This window comes from Thalassophryne amazonica, chromosome 15, assembly GCF_902500255.1.
Source record: "Thalassophryne amazonica chromosome 15, fThaAma1.1, whole genome shotgun sequence".
Taxonomy (NCBI): domain Eukaryota; kingdom Metazoa; phylum Chordata; class Actinopteri; order Batrachoidiformes; family Batrachoididae; genus Thalassophryne; species Thalassophryne amazonica.
The window spans coordinates 72643335-72665165 of NC_047117.1; the positions used below are offsets into that span (position 1 = coordinate 72643335).

At 42.3% G+C, this 21831-nt stretch overlaps 1 long non-coding RNA gene and 1 pseudogene across 1 annotated transcript; both read right to left on the reverse strand.

The window, feature by feature from the left end:
* Positions 1-1615: 1615 nt before the first annotated feature.
* LOC117526512 lies at positions 1616-13854 on the reverse strand. Its single transcript, XR_004565314.1, has 3 exons — positions 13735-13854; positions 2047-2150; positions 1616-1967 (listed from the first exon to the last, which is right to left on the reverse strand). It is a non-coding gene; the product is annotated as an uncharacterized LOC117526512 (long non-coding RNA).
* Positions 13855-16178: 2324 nt separating this feature from the next.
* LOC117526624 lies at positions 16179-17843 on the reverse strand (annotated as a pseudogene).
* Positions 17844-21831: the final 3988 nt, after the last annotated feature.

Below are 21831 nucleotides of genomic sequence, written 5' to 3' on the forward strand. Positions count from 1 at the left end.
TGACGGCGCACCTCCGCTCGACAGACTTATCTGTCGAGATGAGGTGCGTGCACCTCATCTCGATGGCGCACCTCAACTCAACAGAACACCGGTCCAGCGCGTGGAGGAGAGTGATTGACAGGTTCGATGCCTGCAGCTGGGATGCAATTTTATGGATTGTTTTAAATTGTTGATTATGGACTTAGCAGCCCCTCTCTCCCCAAAATAGTCTTTCATTGTTATAATTATTTGAAAGTACCCATTTAAAAAAAATGACATTAATATATGTCTCAAAACTAATATGTCTATGGCCTTATTTGTTTAATTCACTCAGTCATTTGTTTAATTCACTAAGTTAACGAACAATATTATTCTTGGTTTATTAATTTATTGTTTCAAGTATTTATTTGCACAATTTAAGGTCAAACATCAAATCCAGGGGGTCGTCAGAGTAAATTCATCCTGTGCATTTCTTTCTCCACTTGATGGCAGTACAGCAAACCAAGCGCTGCGTGAGGCCTCGAGACATGTATTGAAACGTTTGATGAGAAGCCTCGAGTCTTGAATGGGGCTTCATTTGCCCATCACTACTGTTAGCAGGGGAGCATGATCTGTAGAGGGACTGCACTTGAGCCTGAACTGAGTACCGAGGGAGTCATATGTTGTCAGTTTAATCAGATTAAGGCTGTGGAAGCTGACCAGTGTCAGCTACAGAGGCAACACCAACTCTCCCAGGCTACTCCAAGGAAGTGCTGCAAGCATTTCAAAGTCGAGACCCAGTCATAAGTGTGTTCCAACAGTTTTGGGGTCAAAACACTCCACCAAAATCACAGGAGAGGAAAAATCTCAAGGCAATGTGGCCATGAATGTCGGCATATATTGTTGTGGCGACAATATATGCCCTGCGACAATATGTACTAACACGTTTAGAGATTTCCATCTCAACGAGACACACCTGGTTATGTAAAGGTTCAAAAGTTTAATACTCTCCTTACATAATTTAAATTGTAAGTCATAATGTAACTTAATTTTCCTGGCTCGATATCCAGGTATGTTTTAACACGTATTTTGCTAGCTTTTTTCTGTGTGTGTTCACTCGCGTATATCTGCATTGAAAATGCACAAGAAACATTTACACCCGAGCACTTCTTCAATATTTTGCCTGGTGTCATGTTGCTGTCCATGAAGGGATATTCGCGTTTAGCAGGCAGCATTGGGAGTATGGACTCTAGCTCTTAAGTAGAGCTCTGTGGGAGTGACTTGCTTTTGGAGCCAGTCTCAACTGGCTATTCAAAAATCTACATGATTTGCCACTTCCACATGTGCTTTATTATTCAGGACCAGAGGTTGGGACTTGGTGAGCACCAGTGTACCTCCTTCTTTGGGCCAAATTAGCATTTTTGATGTGTACAACAACCACAACACAGACAGGAGTGTCTCACTGCTGGTGGAACCTTGTTGCTGATGGTAAGGTTCTGGTGGCTGTGACTTTTCAAGTCATAAAAGTATTTAAAAGAAAGATAGACACTGAAGTGTGATCTTCTGTAAAAAAAAAAAAATGAATTCACTTCAACCATTCACACAATTAAAAAAATAAATTGACAGCAAAAATTATTTTTTATTTTGTACTTCTGCCAGATTGGAAAAACTATAATCAAGAGACAGAAACACACTCAACAATCATGTTTTTAGAATATAAAATGTCTGATTAATGCTGAATATGTAGTTCTGTGTCACCACTTTCTGGTGACTGATGACAACAATCACAACCTTTGCTGATTGATTTGAAATGTAAATGACATTATTTTAACTACAAAGGAACTGATTTAACATGACTATCAGCTGTAAAACAGTAACACAGCAGCCTCAATCATCTCTTTTGAAGCACTCCAGCCTTGCCCTCCCAGTCCGTCCCAGTCAAATGATGGGAAGTCTCCACACTGCCTTGGATTTCCTTCAGGAAAACATCCACCTCCTCCAATACAGTACTGAGGACACAAAAGATTATTGCACACAAATTAGGCTGAAAACAACTAAGAGGAAGTCTGATGATGGATTCATACGTACATGTTCATTGTGGCATCCAGTTGGTTTGACTCCAGAGCACAGTGCCATGGCGGCACGCTCATTGTTGATTGCTCTAAATGTTATGAAACCTGGTTCAAATTCCTCTTCATGAAGAGAGAGAGAGAGAGAGAGAGAGAGAGAGAGGAGAGAGGAGAGAGGAAACATGACATTATTTTAACATGATGACATTTTATGTCTGCAAGAGACAATTTTAGCCAAATAAGAATTTGATAAGTTCAACTCTTGATCCAAATTTTCTTGGAGGAATCAACATCTGATCTATAGTCAGTGCTCTTGGACAAAAGGCTTGATGCTGTGATGAAGCCGATTAGGCTCGATGTTGATTGGTGCATTGATATACAATTTACCAATAAAAATAATAGTTTTGTTATCCTAAGTGTCTATATACCTTATGAGTCTCCTGAGATTGAGGATGAATATATCAACAGACTGGCTTTTATTAATGCTTTTATCCAAGATAATTTCACTTACAGTGTACACGTAGTTGGGGATACGAATGCCGACATTGCGGAGAGTAAGTCTTTATTTGTAAATCACTTAACCCGCTGCTGTGAGGATGTGTGCCCCTTCACACATAGTATGAATAAGTACAAATCTGGGCAACTCACAGCGGAACAGCTCATATGGGTGAACCACAAAAATATCGAGCTGACTGGCAGGCGTGCACAATCCCGCTGCAACAGTATTGTGCACGTGTGAATGTCGTGTGAGCAGGAACACAGTGTGAGTAGCTGAGAGGAGGTGCACCACATCGCACCACTGATATGGAGAAAAATGAAATAAAAAACAGCTGTATAATTAGTGAATATCACTGGGTTGATATAAATAATACATAAAAGGGGAGGCAATACAGAACCCCGCGGCTAAATACCCCTGGTTAAATAAAAAATAAATGCCACTCACAGGAGTTGAACCTGTAGACTCTGATTATCAGACAGAAACTTTACCACTGTGCTACAATCACTGTCTTATAACAGGAGAGTGAAAAGGCCAAAATCAACAAGCAGATAAACGTATTTTTTTAAAAAGAGAAAAAAAAAAACCCCGCCATGATAACTGACCAAACGGTGTTTGTTTTGTAAATCAATTACCCAGTGCTGTGAGGATAACAATTTCATTGTGTCAAGCAAAGTGGTACTGCCCACAGACAGCTACACATACATTAGGGCCCCTTAACATATAGTACGAATAAGTACAAATCTGGGCGACTCACAGCAGAACAGCTCGTATGAGCGAACCACAAAAATAGCGAGCCAGTGGGCAGGCGTGCACGATCCTGCTGTGATGGTATCGGTGCATGCGATGGTGTCGTGTGAGCAGGAACACAGTGCGAACAGCTGAGATGAAGTGCACCACATCGCGCCGCTTGATGTGGAGAAAAATAAAAAAAAACAGCTGTTAATTAGTGAATATCACTGGGTTGATAGAAATAATACATAAAAGGGGAGGCAATACAGAACCCTGCGGCTAAATAACCCTGGTTAAATAAAAAATAAATGCCACTCACAGGAGTTGAACCTGTAAGCTCTGATTTCCAGACAGAAACTTTACAACTGTGCTACAATCACTATCTTATAACAGGAGAGTGAATTGGCCAAAATCTTCTATTCGTCCATATTCCATTTTGCTTTCTGGCTTGACGGTTCCTCATCGTTTGTGTAGTTCCTGTCAGTTGGCATTCCATTTGAGTGTCGTCCAACCTCCCAAGTCCGATGTCTTGCACAAACATTGACGATATCTGAACAGATCAATAACTAAAGATCGTACAAGCTGAACATGACTCGTCCATGGTGTGGAATAAAAGCAACATTGTCATACAGAAAGAACAGCAGCAAGAATGTTTATCAACTACTTTAACTATTTACACACATTCGCCATGCCGTCTGTGGCTGGAGAGGCTGTACGCACACACACACAACGGCTGTGTGCATGTGCGACGTGTGTGTGCGCACAACGTTGTTTTTGTGAAGACAGACCTGTTGTCAAGACAACTCTCGCACCTGCAGGTGCTGTGGAGAGCGCACGTTGGCTGCAGAATGATCACAAACTGGCGCTCAGTCTGATTCCCGCTGTCAAGTCACATCATGAATGTTTTGCTTTGATTTTGTTTTAAAGTGTCAAGGTCGCCGTTCCCTTTGTTTTTTCTTTTGTTACTTCGGTTTTGTTTCATTCTTTAACCCTGGACTCGCAGGCTTTTCGGTGATGGGAGAAGTGCCGGCTCATTCATAAACTTTTCTCAACAATTTCTGAGGTTGTGACTTTTTTCTTTGTTCAGCAATTGCCGTGTACAGTGTGACTGGGCCCTTATAATAATAATGCTTCCAGTACCAGTACCCACTGCAAAACAAGACTGGGGGTACTCTAACCAAAGAGGACTTCTTGGTTTATTATAATAACACAGACAAATATTTAAGGAATTTACATTGCTAAAGATGCATTCTGTGTAAGGATGCCAATTGTGGAATTGTTTGAGCATAAGAGAGATCTGTGTTCCATGTATGATAATGCACTCAACAAAAAATATAAACGCAACACTTTTGGTTTTGCTCCCATTTGTATGAGATGAACTCAAAGATCTAAACCTTTTTCCACATACACAATATCACCCATTTCCCTCAATATTGTTCACAAACCAGTCTAACTCTTTGATAGTGAGCACTTCTCCTTTGCTGAGATAATCCATCCCAACTCACAGGGTGCCATACCAAGATGCCGATTAGACACCATGATTAGTGCACAGGTGTGCCTTAGACTGTCCACAATAAAAGGCCACTCTGAAAGGTGCAGTTTTGTTTTATTGGGGGGGGATACCAGTCAGTATCTGGTGTGACCACCACTTGCCTCATGCAGTGCAACACATCTCCTTCGCATAGAGTTGATCAGGTTGTCAATTGTGGCCTGTGGAATGTTGGTCCACCCTCTTCAATGGCTGTGTGAAGTTGATGGATATTGGCAGGAACTGGTACACGCTGTCGTATACGCCAGTCCAGAGCATCCCAAACATGCTCAATGGTGACATGTCTGGTGAGTATGCCGGCCATGCAAGAACTGGGACATTTTCAGCTTCCAAGAATTGTGTACAGATCCTTGCAACATGGGGCCGTGCATTATCCTGCTGCAACATGAGGTGATGTTCTTGGATGTATGGCACAACAATGGGCCTCAGGATCTCGTCACGGTATCTCTGTGCATTCAAAATGCCATCAATAAAATGCACCTGTGTTCTTCGTCCATAACAGACGCCTGCCCATACCATAACCCCACCGCCACCATGGGCCACTCGATCCAAACACTGACATCAGAAAACCGCTCACCCACACGACCCACACACGCTGTCTGCCATCTGCCCTGAACAGTGTGAACCGGGATTCATCTGTGAAGAGAACACCTCTCCAACGTGCCAAACGCCAGCGAATGTGAGCATTTGCCCGCTCAAGTTGGTTACGACGATGAACTGGAGTCAGGTCGAGACCCCGATGAGGACGACGAGCATGCAGATGAGCTTCCCTGAGACGGTTTCTGACAGTTTGTGAAGAACTTCTTTGGTTATGCAAACCGATTGTTTCAGCAGCTGTCCGAGTGGCTGGTCTCAGACGATCTTGGAGGTGAACATGCTGGATGTGGAGGTTCTGGGCTGGTGTGGTTACACGTGGTCTGCGGTTGTGAAGCTGGTTGGATGTACTGCCAAATTCTCTGAAACGCCTTTGGAGATGGCTTATGGTAGAGAAATGAACATTCAATACACGAGCAACAGCTCTGGTTGACATTCCTGCTGTCAGCATGCCAATTGCACGCTCCATCAAATCTTGCAACATCTGTGGCATTGTGCTGTGTGATAAAACTGCACCTTTCAGAGTGGCCTTTTATTGTGGGCAGTCTAAAGCACACCTGTGCACTAATCATGGTGTCTAATCAGCATCTTGATATGGCACACCTGTGAGGTGGGATGGATTATCTCAGCAAAGGAGAAGTGCTGGTGAAATGGTGATATTGTGTATGTGGAAAAAGTTTTAGATCTTTGAGTTCATCTCATACAAAATGGGAGCAAAACCAAAAGTGTTGCGTTTAATTTTTGTTGAGTGTATAATGGCTACTCTGTATGATGAAGGTAAATGCTTTTATAAACACAAGAACTAGAGCACCGTGGTCATACAGTAGAATGCAATCCTCCAATTACATAAATTTTTACCTCAGAAAAAAGTTTCAAGGTCAAAGTCCTGTTAGAAGTGACTTTACATAAGCTAAAATATAATACAAACTATAGATCACAAGGGCTTTTCAATGTTACAATAAATATCTGCTAAATCTGCAATACAGATCAGATGCAGATCAAACTTACTCTATTCACTGAGCGTGCCAGTTTGCACCATATTGTCACAATAAGTGATTGAGGCAGTTTTGATTCAGATATAATGCAAAATATACATCAAAATGGGCTTTTCAAAATTAAATTCAAATGTCCCAAAAACCACAATCTGGATCAGATCTGGATCAAACTTTGTCAGGCGATAGTGAGTGCCAGCCTGCACCTCACTTTCAAATATAAGAGTGATTGGGGCACATTTGATTAAGACATAATGTAAATTTTACATTGTAAATATACATCAAATTGGGGTTTCAATGTTAAATTTAAATTGCCACAAAATCTGTAATTTGGATCAAACTTTGTCAGTCGGTAAAAGATGCCATCCTACATGAGGCTGTCAAATATGAAAGAAATTTGATATTTTTGTGAGAGTTATGAATTTTGAAAATGTATTCAGTGCTAAAGGATGTGGTTTTTTCCAATTTTCCCTAACTTTGACCTTTGACCCATAATCTTGAAAATTGAATCAGTTCAATTTGACGTCTGGCCCACTATTACACAGTGGTGTGTTGCTCAGAAAGGACAGAACAAAGATGTCAACAATATAAAACTGTCTTAAAGTGCTGAATGAATGTGGGGAGAATGTAAATGGTAAATGGACTGCATTTATATAGCGCTTTTCCATCTGCATCAGACGCTCAAAGCGCTTGATTTGACTCCATCACCTTGATGAAATGCCGTCGATAATGTATGGCTACCTGGTGGACATGTACCATTGATGAAGGTACAAAAGAATTTATCCAAGCACTCTCGCTGGACATCATTCTTTTTCTGCTGATGCACATGCACAGGCTGTGCAGATCTCTTTCCTCCCCATAAGCCTCACCATTTTGCTTGTGCCTGCTTGAAGTATCACAACACTGTGCACCCTGGGATAAACTGATGAACAGATTTGGCTTCTATCATGCCCGGATAAAAACCGGATAAGTCCAACTCTTCTGCGCTCAAGCCAACCTTTGCATTCAGAATATGTACCCTTTAAATAACGATATGTGACCAAACCAGGCCCGGCGCCAGAAAAAATATTAAGGGGGCGATGAGTTTATCACAGGGGCGGGGTCGCTCCCCCCAAACAAAGTGCGCACCGGAGGGGATGTGCCTCTGAGCGTGCGTAATGAATTAGGTGAGCTCCTGGAAAGCTCATGTATTTAGGCTACACCTGTTGTGTGGGCCGCTGAAGAGGAGGTACTGCTGGCCCACCACCAGAGGGTGTCCTGCCTGAAGTGCGGGCTTCAGGCACGTGAGGGCGCCGGAGCACCGGGAGTGGCAGCTGTCACTCATCTACAACACCAGCTGTCATCATCATCATCATCATCATCCACACCTCCATAAGAGCCGGGCAGCATCTTCACCTCACTGCCGAGAAATCGTCTACCGTGAAGTAAACGTCTCAGCCTTTGATTAATACAGTAGTAACGTTTTTACTTCTGTACGTACTGACAGTGTTCTGAGTTTGCAGACTGTTAATTGTTACTGCAGGATCTGTACAAACTTCGTGATTGAGAGGTGGAGGTGCTTTCACCTTCGTGTTGAACTGTTTGCTGGGTGTTCATACACCCACATCACCTGTCTGTTCTTTCTGCCAGCAGTACCCGATCTGACAGCTGGAGGCAGTGGCCACCTGGGGACCCAGTGCTTGGCGGCTCCAGGATTGCTTCAGGTCCGGTGGAGTGGAAGGCGTGTGGGATCCGGCTCTTTCTGGACAGGCGTCTTCTATCCTCGAGCCTGCTCACACCACCGTAACTTATTTGACTGGTGATCCCAATTGTGTTGTCTGTTGCTCTGTTGTGCACATTCACAACATTAAATTGTTTATTTGACTTATTCCATTGTCCGTTCATTTGCGCCCCCTGTGTGGGTCCGTGTTCCTACACTTTTCACAACAGGATTACTCGGCCAGTGTCATGGATCCGAGGGGCGTCAACCATCGCTTGAACCGCCAATGGAAACACAGGGTGCACAGGCGTCGGAGGCATGTTAGGAGAGCTGCAGCAATCTTAACACGCCTTCACTGCTCGGTTGGATTTAGTAACCGAGCAGAACGTCATACTCAATCGGAGGAGGAGGCTGTCACCGCCCAGGTGGAAGTGCGCACTCCAAGCGCTGCTGCAGCGCCTCCTCCAGCCGACCGAGCACAAAATACAGACGTTCCAGTGGTGATTCAACGAACCCCCCCATCCCTGAAGCATACATAAGCCCACCGGAACCGTACGGAGGTTGTGTCGAGACGTGCGTGGACTTCTTAATGCAGTGCTCGCTCCTCTTTGCACAACATCCCGTCATGTACGCGTCAGATGCCAGCCGGGTGGCTTATGTCATCAATTTGCTTCGAGGAGAGGCACGCGCTTGGGCTACAGCGCTCTGGGAGCAAAACTCACGGCTCCTAACAACATATACTGGGTTTGTGAAGGAGTTTAAACAAGTGTTGATCATCCCAATAGAGGCGAGACCGCTGCGACTGTGCTGCTGTCTATGAGACAGGGACGTCGGAGTGCAGCCGAGTACGCCGTCGACTTCCGCATCGCGGCTGCGAGGTCCGGCTGGAATAACGTTGCACTCCATGCCGCCTTCGTAAACGGACTGTATCCGGTCCTGAAGGAGCACCTGCTGGCTAAGGATGAGCCGCGGGATTTTGACGGGCTTGTTGACCTGGTTATACGGTTAGACAACCGGTTAGAAGAACACCGTCGGGAGCGGAGCAAAGGGCGTGGCCGGGCACGAGCCATCCCTCTTCCTTCCGGGTCCGAAAGGGTGCCGCCGTCTCCACGCTCCACAGTCAGAGAGCCCCGTGGAACCACAGCTCCCCCTGCTGACGAAGCTATGGACACGAGCAGGGCCAAAGTAAAATCACATGACAGACAAAGGAGGCTGGCTCGCGGGGAGTGTTTTTTCTGTGGCTCTGATGAGCACATACAAAGAAACTGCCCCAAACGGTTAAACTTCAACGCCCGCCCTTAGAGACTGGGTTAAGGGTGGGTCATAACATCCACGCGGGAAAAGCCCGTAGATCAGCACGCACCCCAGTAACGATCCTTTGTGGGGATCTTACCCTTCACGCCCCAGCACTGGTGGACACAGGGTCTGAAGGGAATCTGCTGGACAGCAGATGGGCTAGGGAGGTAGGGCTCCCCCTAGTGGCACGACCTTCCCCATTGAAGGTACGGGCACTAGATGGCACCCTTCTCCCATTAATCACATCAGACACAACCAGTGACATTGGTGGTGTCTGGAAATCACAGGGGGGAGATTGTGTTTTATGTAACACCTTCTACCTCCGAGTGATTTTGGGGTTTCCATGGATATTAAAGCACAATCCCCGGATTGATTGGCCGTCTGGAGTAGTGATGCAGTGGAGCGACACCTGCCACCGGGAATGTTTAGGATCTCGGTTCCACCCGGTGTGACAGCTAATGAGGAGGTTAAAGTCCCCCCAATCTGTCAGCGGTGCCTGAGGAGTACCATGATCTTGCTGACGTCTTCAGCAAAGATCTGGCACTCACTCTTCCCCCGCACCATCCGTACGATTGTGCCATTGATTTGACCCGAGGCGCTGAGTACCCGTCCAGCAGGCTGTACAACCTCTCTCGTCCTGAGACCTACATCCGGGACTCCTTAGCTGCCGGGTTGATCCGGAACTCCACCTCCCCGATGGGTGCAGGTTTCTTTTTTGTGGGCAAAAAAGACGGCGGACTCGTCCATGCATTGACTACAGGGGACTGAACGAAGTCACGGTTCGTAATCGATACCCGCTGCCTCTGTTAGATTCTGTGTTCACGCCCCTGCATGAAGCCCAAATTTTTACCAAATTGGATCTTAGAAATGCGTACCACCTGGTTCGGATCCGGAAGGGAGACGAGTGGAAGACGGCATTCAGCACCCCATTAGGTCACGTTGAGTACCTGGTCATGCCGTTCGGCCTCACCAATGCGCCCGCGACGTTCCAGGCATTGGTTAATGACGTCTTGCGGGACTTCCTGCACCGGTTCGTCTTCGTATACCTGGATGACATCCTCATCTTCTCCCCGGATCCTGAGACCCATGTCCAGCATGTACGTCAGGTCCTGCAGCAGTTGTTGGAGAACCGGCTGTTTGTGAAGGGCGAGAAGTACGAGTTCCAACGTACTTCTTTGTCCTTCCTGGGGTTCATCATCTCCTCCAACTCCGTCGCACCCGATCCGGCCAAGGTTGCGGCGGTGAGGGTATTGGCCCCAACCGACGAGCCGTAGGAAGCTGCAACAGTTCCTCGGCTTTGCTAATTTCTACCGGAGGTTTATTAAGGGTTATAGCCAGGTAGTTGGCCCCCTGACGGCCCTGACCTCCACTAAAGTCCCCTTCACCTGGTTGGATCGGTGTGAAGCCGCGTTTAGGGAGTTAAAACGTCGGTTCTCGTCTGCACCCGTTCTGGTGCAGCCCGATCCAAATCGCCAGTTTGTTGTTGAAGTGGATGCCTCTGACTCAGGGATCCAATTGTGTTGTCTGTTGCTCTGTTGTGCACATTCACAACATTAAATTGTTATATTTGGCTTATTCCATTGTCCGTTCATTTGTGCCCCCTGTTGTGGGTCCGTGTTCCTACACTTTTCACAACAACACCGTTGTAAGAGACTGACTGAGTAAGAGTAAAGAGTGATGACAGTCAGAGCCGGCCCAAGGCATACGTCAACTACGCGGTCGCTTAGGGCCTCCACGCCACCAGAGGGCCCGAGAGCACCAAGACGTTGTGATAAAAAAGTAAATATACATGAAATTAAAATAATATTGAATAATTTAAATGAAATTGTATTACACCCGAAAAAAATGAATTCATTTTGACAAAATACCAATATTAGGTTAATTGATGCCTCCTCTTGGCTGCTGCCACCGTTGAGCAAATTTAGATGCACCGCTTGGTTCAGGTGGTCGATGACTAATCGTGAGGAAGAAGTGAGTGCAAGTCATGTCTCAGAAAAGAAATTATCCCTCTGGAGCGGAGAAAGAAAAAAGAAGAAGTTGGAAGACGAGAAAAAACAACAAGACAGGTAGGTTTGCATGTCCAATATTACAATTTTTGTTGTCATTATTTGCGAAATGCTCCGTTCGTTTAGTGTAAAGTGCTTTAGTGTCTTAAAGTCAGAGGCGATTGCTCTAAGACTGCAAGGGAAGCTCAGCTTCCCCTAAAATGTCAAAAAATAAGTGATCAAATATATACTGTTGTGTGTACATGTCATTGACTAAATATGCGCTACAACGCGCTCAACTTTTGTTCAGAATCAGCTTCTTATCACTGGTAACGACGCGGCTTTCCTCTCACTCAAACCCGCAGCTTCACAGTGCTTTAAACAGTGTGGACGCTGACACAGACTTCAATAGCGACACAAAGACTGCAGCGAAATGAGACGAGTCATTGGATAAATGCTGGGCTTTGTCCCGCCCATCGGACGCTCAGCGTGTCTGGGGTCTATGGGGCAGTGGGCTGGCCTTGGCTGGCCCGGATGCTCAGCTTCTGCATGATGATTGGATGATCTGTCTGAGGCTGAATCCCTTTTTGATTGACATTTGATAGTCTTCCTTACGAAGAAAAACTTAAGAGTTAAACAGCAGGGCAGATCAACTCCTCAGATTAATTTGGTGCAAAAGGTGGGGAAAGTAGCTCAGCTCTCAATGGTTTGCAGGCCAAAGTTAAAGCAATAGCCCCCAGTGCAATGTTTGTGCATTGCTATGCACACACATTGCTGTTATGTTGTGGATTTCTGTGTTCATTTTGGAGATTATTTAAGTATTGTTTATTATTTAAGTATTTAATTTTGATTACAACTTAATTTTTCTGTAAGATAATGTGAATGTCATTTGATTCTATTTTGTATTTGGATATTGAACATTTTGCACACCATTGCACATCTGAAAGAAATTAAACTATTTAATGTGTTTACTATAAATGCAGTCTCCTGCCTGCTGATGTTACTTTCAAATAGTTAAATTAATGAGCCATACTTATACATCACTCTGTATGTAGAAGTTAATTAAAACATATTTATGAGTTTGCTACCCCTTTAAGGTTAAAAACAAGAATGACACCTGTATGATGTAAGATAATTAAATAATGCTAATGATTGTGGGTACATTACACACATAACAGTGTAGCCTATGGAATAATGAGGCATCTGGTGCTCAGGTGATGGTAGGGGGCCCCCAAATGAAATTCTGCTTAAGGCCCCATAAAGGCTTGGGCCGGCCCTGATGACAAGCGCAAACACAGCGCAATTGGGCATCTGAATTCGGTTGGATGAATATGGGTGTGTGTCGAGACAATTCACCTCATTCACAACGTGACAGAACTTAACGATGCGCTGTTATGCGCAGTAGCGTGCAACAACACGGTACACTATTCTTGACCGTGCGTAATGGTTCCTGATAATTCTCCAGCAACACGTGCCATTAAACGTAACGTGGTAACAGGTTGCAGCAGTTCCTGAGGACTTTTTCTGTGCTGATGGGGATTTTTTTCCTCATTGCTGCTGTGTAATGCAGCGGCTATGAGGTTTTTTTTTCTCCTTTTCCCTCGTGTTTTGCTTTTCATATATATGTTTATGTACCGGGCCGGCCTATGTGTTGTGTGTGTGTTGCTGTTGACTAAGGCAGGGATGTACATCTGGAGCTGGTCCCCGGGCGCCTAATGGCGACTTCTGCCTACTGGCAATTAGGATGGGTTAAATGTAGTAGACACATTTCATTGTGCAGGGAACATGTTCTTCTGTGCATATGACAATAAAATTCCTTTGAATCCTTGAATCCTCCCCAAGTGAGTCATGCTGCATGATCTCATCTGCCTTTTGCTTGGTGGACTTGACAAATCCCAGGAACTCCAGCTCTGACACTGCTTGAATAAATCGAGCATGCTTTAGTTCATCCACCTTGCCATAATCGCTGGACTCAGGATCCTCTGCCGCACTGACAAGCCCAACCCTCAACCTATCAAATCGCTTGAACACAGACAACGCCATATCCGTTTGTTTTAAAATTAATTACTTTAGTTAATTAATTTGGTTATTTGTTAAATATGTGATATTATTGAATAACTAATATTTTGCTATTTTCCAGTATTTCTTTTTCTTTCTTTTTAATTTTATTTTTTGATAACTCTCACATCCGAGGGGGTTGATGATGTGAGGGGGCGTCGCCCCCAAACGCCCCCTCGTGGTGCCAGGTCTGGACCAAACAGGCCCTAAGTGGATTTGTGAGCATTTGTGTCATTCCTTATGCGCCTGTCAAATTATGTTCTTCTTTCATTTCTCCATTTTGCTCTTTTAAGACAAGCTTCTTACTTCTTGCATTTGGTCCATACAGGTTTCTTGTGGAGTCTTTGTTTCCGTGATCATACACAATGGGAATAGCTGGTCCTCTGTCACTGCAGGAGCCGACATTATACCTCACAGGATACCTCTGAAAAAACATCATGCTACAGGATTGATGTCATAAAGAGACATGCAGGACATACATTTGTCTTCAAGCGCAGGCTTCCTTAAACTGTATTATTGTCATATTCCACACCCAGTGTTTGGAGTAACATGTTGCAAAAGTAACGCAGTTACAGTAATGTATTACTTTTTACTGTAAAGCAGCAATGTAAGGCATTGGCATAAATCTGCAGTGCGCCCTGTTGATGAATCGATCAGAAATCTGATGAAATCCAACAAGAATTAGCACAATACAGGTATTTTTTAATTAGTCCGGTAAAAAAGTGCACATTCTCTTGCTTTCGACTGCAGGGTGGAGAGAGCAGCCAGTGTTTCAACACACACAAAAATACACAAACACACTGCTTCACTTTAAATATACAGTAAGTTCTTTTAGGTCATCAACAGTGCACGTCTGTCTCGCGGAGCTCACACAGTGATTTAAAAAAAGCAGCGCCCCTCTTTCTCTTCATGTTTGTTCTGGTTTGCACACAGGCTGTGCAGGGGCGGACTCACAGTGGTGAGAGGTGGGAAAGCCCCAACCCCCCCCCCCCCGCAAACCCTTTAAAAGTCTACTTTTAAAGGTTTTTGCACACAATAATAATAATATTAACCAGATTCTACTACTTTCACAAAATAGTATATTGTAGGGGTAGTCGCCAAGCAGTTAAGAGTGTTTGTTTCCATTATGGAAATTCCAGGTTCAAACTCACCCCTGCTCATTCTCCAATATGGATTTATGGCAGGATGGGCATCTGGTGTGAAACAACTTGTTACTTATTGAGCATTACTTCACAAATTCTTAAGTTACCTTGAAGAGCTGTAGGAGGTTTCCTCCATCATTCAGACTGAATTCTATCAATTCTATCTTGACTTGTCAGAGCCACGCAACGTTTGGACCTGTGTGAACAGAACGGTGGACGATTCTCGTTTCTTTCTCGCAACAAGACAGGAGTCCCAGTTAGTAACTTAATCATCACAAAAGTGAATCACAACTCATATTCAGGGATGAAAGTGGTGAAAAACAAAAAAAGCTGAAACCCAAAAAAACCCCCAACACCACCTGCATGAAAATGTTTGAATTCTAGAAGCTCTGAAATGCAATCTGGGACTAATCCAGACAATAAACTGGAGTGAGTGCTGAATCCATTTAGGTGAGAAAAAAAAAATACAACTTTCCTTATTCAAATTCATTCCAGTAGTATTCTGCTCTTACTAGGATGCAGCAGTTTTCTAGTTTGGCAGATAGTTCTGGAGGAAATCACTGAAAAAATTAACAAACTGAAAATATGGTTTGACCGAAACAAACTGTCATTAAACTTAAATAAGACAGGGATGAAATGGAGGTGTAAGAGACACTCGGTGTTCACAGGAAACATTTATTTCTGTATGTATTTATTTATTTATGTTAGTTCCCTTACCAAAAGCAGTACTGATAAGTATATAAAAGTAAACTGGAAGTATACTTGAAACATACTTGCATGTACTACTTTTTGGTAAGGGTTGCTATTATATATTTTCTGTTGTGTTTCTATTCAGGTTCTTTTTGTCTCTTTCTCTAAAACTGTATATAATAATCATTAGATTATTATATATAATCAAAAATAAATGTAAGGAATATTACAATTTGAAAACAAATGCACCCGAACGTGATGACGGCTGCAATTGCTAAATGCTAACTTTTAACATTGAAAATGCCATAGACATGCTAACGCGTTAGCATCGCTCCCGTTTTTAAGTTATAAAATACATCTATCAACTGTTTCAGAAGACCATAACAGGTCGGTTTAACATAGAAAAGGTAAATAATACTCACAGACGTATGCTCTTTAGGGTTTTAGCGGGGGAAAATTAAGCGAAAGAAAGAAAAAACGAAGCAATCGACCGAAGTATTGCTTCAATCTGCGACCACGCTTCGATTGGTTCAAGGTTCAAAGCAAAGCCGTGCTGCAGAAAAGTTGATTAAGGACCCACTGCAGGGTCTGTAATCAATGTAGAGAAATGATCATTTTCCTGACAAACACCCGCCAAAACAACGGACACTCTGAAGGACCGATAACAGAATCATTAAGTACAAAGCTTATTGATGTCGGTGGATCGAATCATTTCTTAACGATACCCGAAAGGAACCGGTTCTCGATACCCATCCCTAAATTCCAGACTTTAGGAGCAGTCAGTCTGAACTCTTGGTCTGGACTCACTAACTCCAGTAACGGGTTCACACAGAACACAACTGGACCTTCTTCTGTTTACCTTTTGATCTGCTGAATGAACCTAAACTTCCCCACCCACACCATGTTTAAAGGTGTAGATCATCCACTGGTGTAGAAACCACCACTGTTCCTGAGGAAGATCCCTTTGTGCTCCACATTGACCGTACTTGTAAATCTTTGGTATTTCTCAGGACAAGAAGGTTGTTTTAAAAGAAAGAGACAAGAAAAGTGACTCACCGGACTCATGTAAAGAGGAGTCCCTGCTCTACACGTGCAGACATGCTCCTTACTGGGGAGGACCTCAGCCAGACCAAAGTCACCCAGCTTCACATTTAGGGTCTTTGTCCAGGAAAACGTTTGCTGGTTTCAAATCCTGGTGCAGCACAACAGTTCTGTCCGGCCGTCTGTGACAATGCATCAGTGCTGAAGCCAACTGCAGAATACGAAGGATGAAGTTCTCGGAGAGAAACATCCTGCAGGAACGAACAGACAGCAAGTTAATAGAGCTAAAAAGAAGAGACGTAATGCCGTCCTGAAATGATGCTGGACTGAAACATCCTAAGACAAATGAAGGATGATGGATTTACCCTCTGATTTGGCAGTGTTCAATGAGGGTGTCCAGATCTCCACCCTCACAGTGCTCCATCACAATGTAGAACTTTTTCTGCTCCAAGTCTACAAAGTGATGGAAGTACTGAACAATATTTCGGTGGCTGAGGTCCATCAGGATCTTCACCTCTGACAGCAGACGCTTCAGTTGATCCTTCTTCATCTCCCTGTACCTCACCACCTTCCACACCAGAATCTACAAATAAGAATGGTTTTCATTAAAGACACATCTGAAACTAACACAATTCAACACAACCATGTGTGTAGTTTACACAACAAAATACAATATTTTATAGTTTAGTTACTTTTTCCATATACACAGTACATTTTGCTGAGTAAAATTTACTCTGCTGGGATAGCATTTGATCCCAGTCCAAATACTGTTAATTATTTCTCCATCACAGAGCTAAATCACATCAAAACAGTGTAAAATCAACTCTTATTGGAGTAAAACCACCTTCCATTGAACAGATGGTGTCGCAGACTGAACGGTCCTCTGTCAGCCCCACCTTCACTGCGCTTACATCATCAGCCACGATTGAATGATAATCATCTCGTTTCTGCTTAAAACTGCACTCGAGTCATCATCCATCTCAGCAACAAATATCTGAAGATTTTGTACAACAATCCTGGCCGCATAAATTTAGCATTATTCCATTACCTGATGCGTTCACTGCACGTCGGACATTTCAATGCGTCACTGTTTAAAGCCTCACTTCTGCTAAAAAAGAGCCTCGTTTCTGCTTAAAACTGACTTTCGGTTGATTCAAGAGGTTTTACCTTGTCATCTGATGGTTAATATTCCATCAGTCCATTTGATCGCTTTGGGTGGAGAGACTCTGTGTCACACGGGCGGCTGGGATTCATCATGACACATGCACAGTGGAGGCTGGGTGGACTAATGTTTAGGGGGCGGACAGTTCAGTCTGTGACAACTGTCCAGCTGATTCACTCTGTGATAGAGTGTAATTTACTCTGTTTCGACTGTGATCAAATGCTATCCCAGCAGAGTAAATTTTACTCAGAAAAATTTCCTGTGTAAAACAGTTAAGTGTTACTTACTTTGCCATCAGACTTTCTCTTAATTTTCTGACATGTTCCAAATGAGCCAGAACCAACAGAACACAACACCTCATAATCCTCAAAATAAGACATTCTGTGGCTCTGTTTAAAATGTTCACTTGCTCCTTCTGTCACCTGACGACCACTGAATGAGAGGTTGGATATTCTGGCTTTGTGTGAAACATGGACAAAGTATAAAGCATCACAACGAATAAAGCAATAAAGCAGGACTGGCTCACATCATAAAGGAGCAACCACTGGTCACATGACCTTTGCTGTTAGTCACATGACTTTTGCTGTGGGTCACATGACCTTTGTTGTCAGTCACCTGACCTTTGCTGTGAGTGAACTTGAAAATTCAAACTGGACTGTGCTGATCAAATCAAATAATCAATTTTGCTTTTGTGAACAATCATATCAATTTGAGATGAAACAATTAAGATGTGCATCGAGTGCAGATGTTCAAGCTTTAATTTAAATATTTTAATAAAATATCACATTAACCATTTAGGAATTACAGCCATTTCTCTACACTGTCCCTCCATTTTCAGAGTCCATAAGTATTTGGACTAATTATGTATAAGGATGATTTCTTAGAAATGTTTCACTTTTACAGTTCGATTCCTGTAAATATGACAGGGGATGGAAACATGAAATTTTCAACTCCCTCAACATATCTTTTGACTTAATGTAATGAGATAAAAGGCAGAACAAGTCAAGACCCTTCTATTTTTTTTATGGAGAATGTTTTATCTGTATTTTTAATGAAAGCTCTTGGTGAAATTCTGGGTATTTGCATTCATGGTAAATTTCCATTAGATGGAGATATTCTATTTAAAAAAACATGAGACTCGACCATTCTGTTGCTCATACCTGAAAATACATGTATGAAAAGTATTTTGTCATTTCATTCAGAGAAGGTCAATCTGCTGCCAGAGAGACTTGACCACAGATGTGAGACAGAAAAATTAACATTTGGATGGACAAATGTAAAATGTTACACTGTTAAGAGACAGCAAACAACTTCATCTAATACCACAAGTTTTTATATGAAAAAGTAACTATTAGTTATTTTTTCAAATAAAAACAGTTAAAGTGTTACTTACTTTGCCATCAGACTTTCTCTTAATTTTCTGGCATGTTCCAAATGAGCCAGAACCAACAGAACACAACACCTCATAATCCTCAAAATAAGACATTCTGTGGCTCTGTTTAAAATGTTGACTTGCTCCTTCTGTCACCTTAACGACCACTGAATGAGAGGTTGAATATTTCTGGCTTTGTGTGAAACACGGACAAAGTATCTCATCATAAAGAATAAAGCAAAGGACTGGCTCACGCATCATAAAGGAGCAGCCACTGGTCACATGACCTTTGCTGTTAGTCACATGACTTTTGCTGTTAGTCACATGACTTTTGCTGTGAGTCGCATGACCTTTGTTGTCAGTCACATGACCTTTGTTGTCAGTCACATGACCTTTGCTGTGAGTGAACTTGAAAGTTCAAACTGGACGTGTTGCTCAACTCAAATGATCAATTTGCTTCTGTAAACAATCACACCAGTTTGAGATGAAACAATTAAAATGTGCATCAAGTGCAGATGTTCAAGCTTTAATTCAAGTATTTTTTTTCCAACATTATCTTTATTTATTTTAACAACTACAGCAAACACTTAACAAAACCACATATATCCAGTTCACAGTTAAAGATGTTGGACTGATTTACACACAGCAGCTTTAACACTCATTCATCAGAATCAAAATCAGAAGCTTTAGCGGCAGCTTTAATACTCACTCATAGAACAACCTCCTGCCCCTGTAAAGAATAAATGAAAATATATGCTATTTATTCATAATTAGCTTTGCATGCTAACAATGCTAAAAGTTACCAAACTGAATAAAAGGTTTTGTGTTCATTATTTCAAAAAGTAACAAATGTTTAGAAGTTTGTACACCATGCAGGTTAAATGAACTTGATAGTATTGAATGAATGAAGTTGAATAGAGCGTATGCTTGTGCCATAATGTGTTTAAGGCTTTTAACATGATGTCAAATGAATGAAAATGTGTATGCCTATGCTTTGATAGGTGTTCAACTGATTTATAATGGTTTTGAAATGATACAATATTATATGGTTTGATTAATGATTGAAATATGTGCTTATGATGAATTGTATTGAACATGTTGAACTGCTGACAGATTTGTTGACTCTCAACACCCCCCACCATAATTTAGTTGAGGTTTATAGTTATTATATTCCAGTGTTTACATATTCCTATATTTAAGATTTATAAGTGTAAGGAGAAAGAGAGAGAGAGAGAGAGAGAGAGAGAGAGAGTGAGAGAGAGAGAGAGAGAATTTCTGGCACTGCAGAGGGCCACTTATGTATCCCCAGATGTTTCCATCAAAATTGTTTGATCTGTCCTTTCTAGATAACTTAAAAATGGACCCCAGATGTCCTCAAAGAGGGATCGTTTACCCCTGAGAAAATAAGCTTTTTTTTTTTTTTTTTTTTAAGGGCAGAGTTATAGATTATTCTGATTCTGAATCCATTTACCTGCACTCGGCCCGATCACATTTTTTCCATGACAATGCAGTCACTCTTTTCGCGAGTATAAAGCCTACATGTAAAGAAGTTGTTGTCCCCTTGTGATCTTATAGTTGATTGGCTCTAAACCCAATGTGCAGGATTTTGGATCTAAAGGAATATGAATGAGTATTATATCCTGAATGCACTTTCTTACCACTTCCCAGAACTTCTTTATTTCAGAACACTGTCAAATACAGTGAAAAAGTGAACCTTTGTCCTTTCCACATTTAATACAAGTCACGGGTATAGCACTGTTGTATTTATTAAGTTTTTCTGGAGCGATATATGTATGCATACTGTAGTAGTTTAAGACGTGTGTTGATTGTTTGTGATTGTGCTTTTGTACAAACCTTCTCCCAGTCTTCTATGTTAATTTCCTGATGTTTGAAGCACATTTTAATCGCACTTTATTTAAAAGCACTTTATAATCTAAAACTTATAACCTTTTTAGCTGTTGAATGTGGTTGCATGGTCTGTGTATTGTTGATGGTTGTGTACTGTGTGTTGTTTATTTAAGTCTTCCAAGCTACTGTTGTGCCTTTTTAAAATTGCCCCTTAGTTGTAAATAAAGTGATTTGAAGTCACCTCCACCTTCTATATAGACGACTCAGAAGACTCATCTACCAGCAGGTCATCTAAATTAGATATCCCTAAACAGTCCTTAATCATTACTCTTTCTACACAACAAAATCAGTCGCAACTGCTCCTCCCGTAGCGACTGATTTTGTTGTGTTCTAATGAAATTTCTCATTGTAAATACCTGTAGAAATGGTTTTGTGGTATACTAAATTATCAACAATTTCTTCAAATGGCATCAAATGTTTACTGCCAGCATGATACAAGTCTTCCCAGTTTGGCAGTCTCTTTGCAACCCACGTTTAAACCATTGCCAAGTTTTCCCAGGAGGAAACAAGTCATTTTCACATATCGGGGTAAAGACAGAGGAGTTGCATTGTACTTCAGGTATTTTTAACTTGATGCTATACACATTTATCATATGTTTATAATAGGATTTTTTGTATTCTTTTTTAAGTTTTGTTAATGCAGGTACCGGGAAGAGTTATATTTAATAGATTATCTTCCATTTCCCTCCATAAGGGGGCGTTTATCTTGTGAAATAGAACATCAGTGTTCTTAATTGTGCTGCCAATAGTTCACCCCCTGATGCTAACGTGCTGCCCCGTGCATCACTAAATGATGCGAAGGGAGTACCGAAGGGTATTATATCATGGCTGAGTGGATTCTTGTCATTTGATTGGTGCTTTTATGTTACATGACCATGAATTATTCGTTCCATTTGTGTTGCATTGTATTTAGAGTGCAAATTTGGTTCCATACTTTTGGTACCATTGCATTCTGCACACAGACACACACACAGACACACACACACAAATGCGCATGCTTGAAAGCATGCAGATGCAAAACAAATCCACTGCGCTCTCTGGAGGCTGTTAGAATGAAAAGCTGGACTAATTGCTGACATGATTTTTTT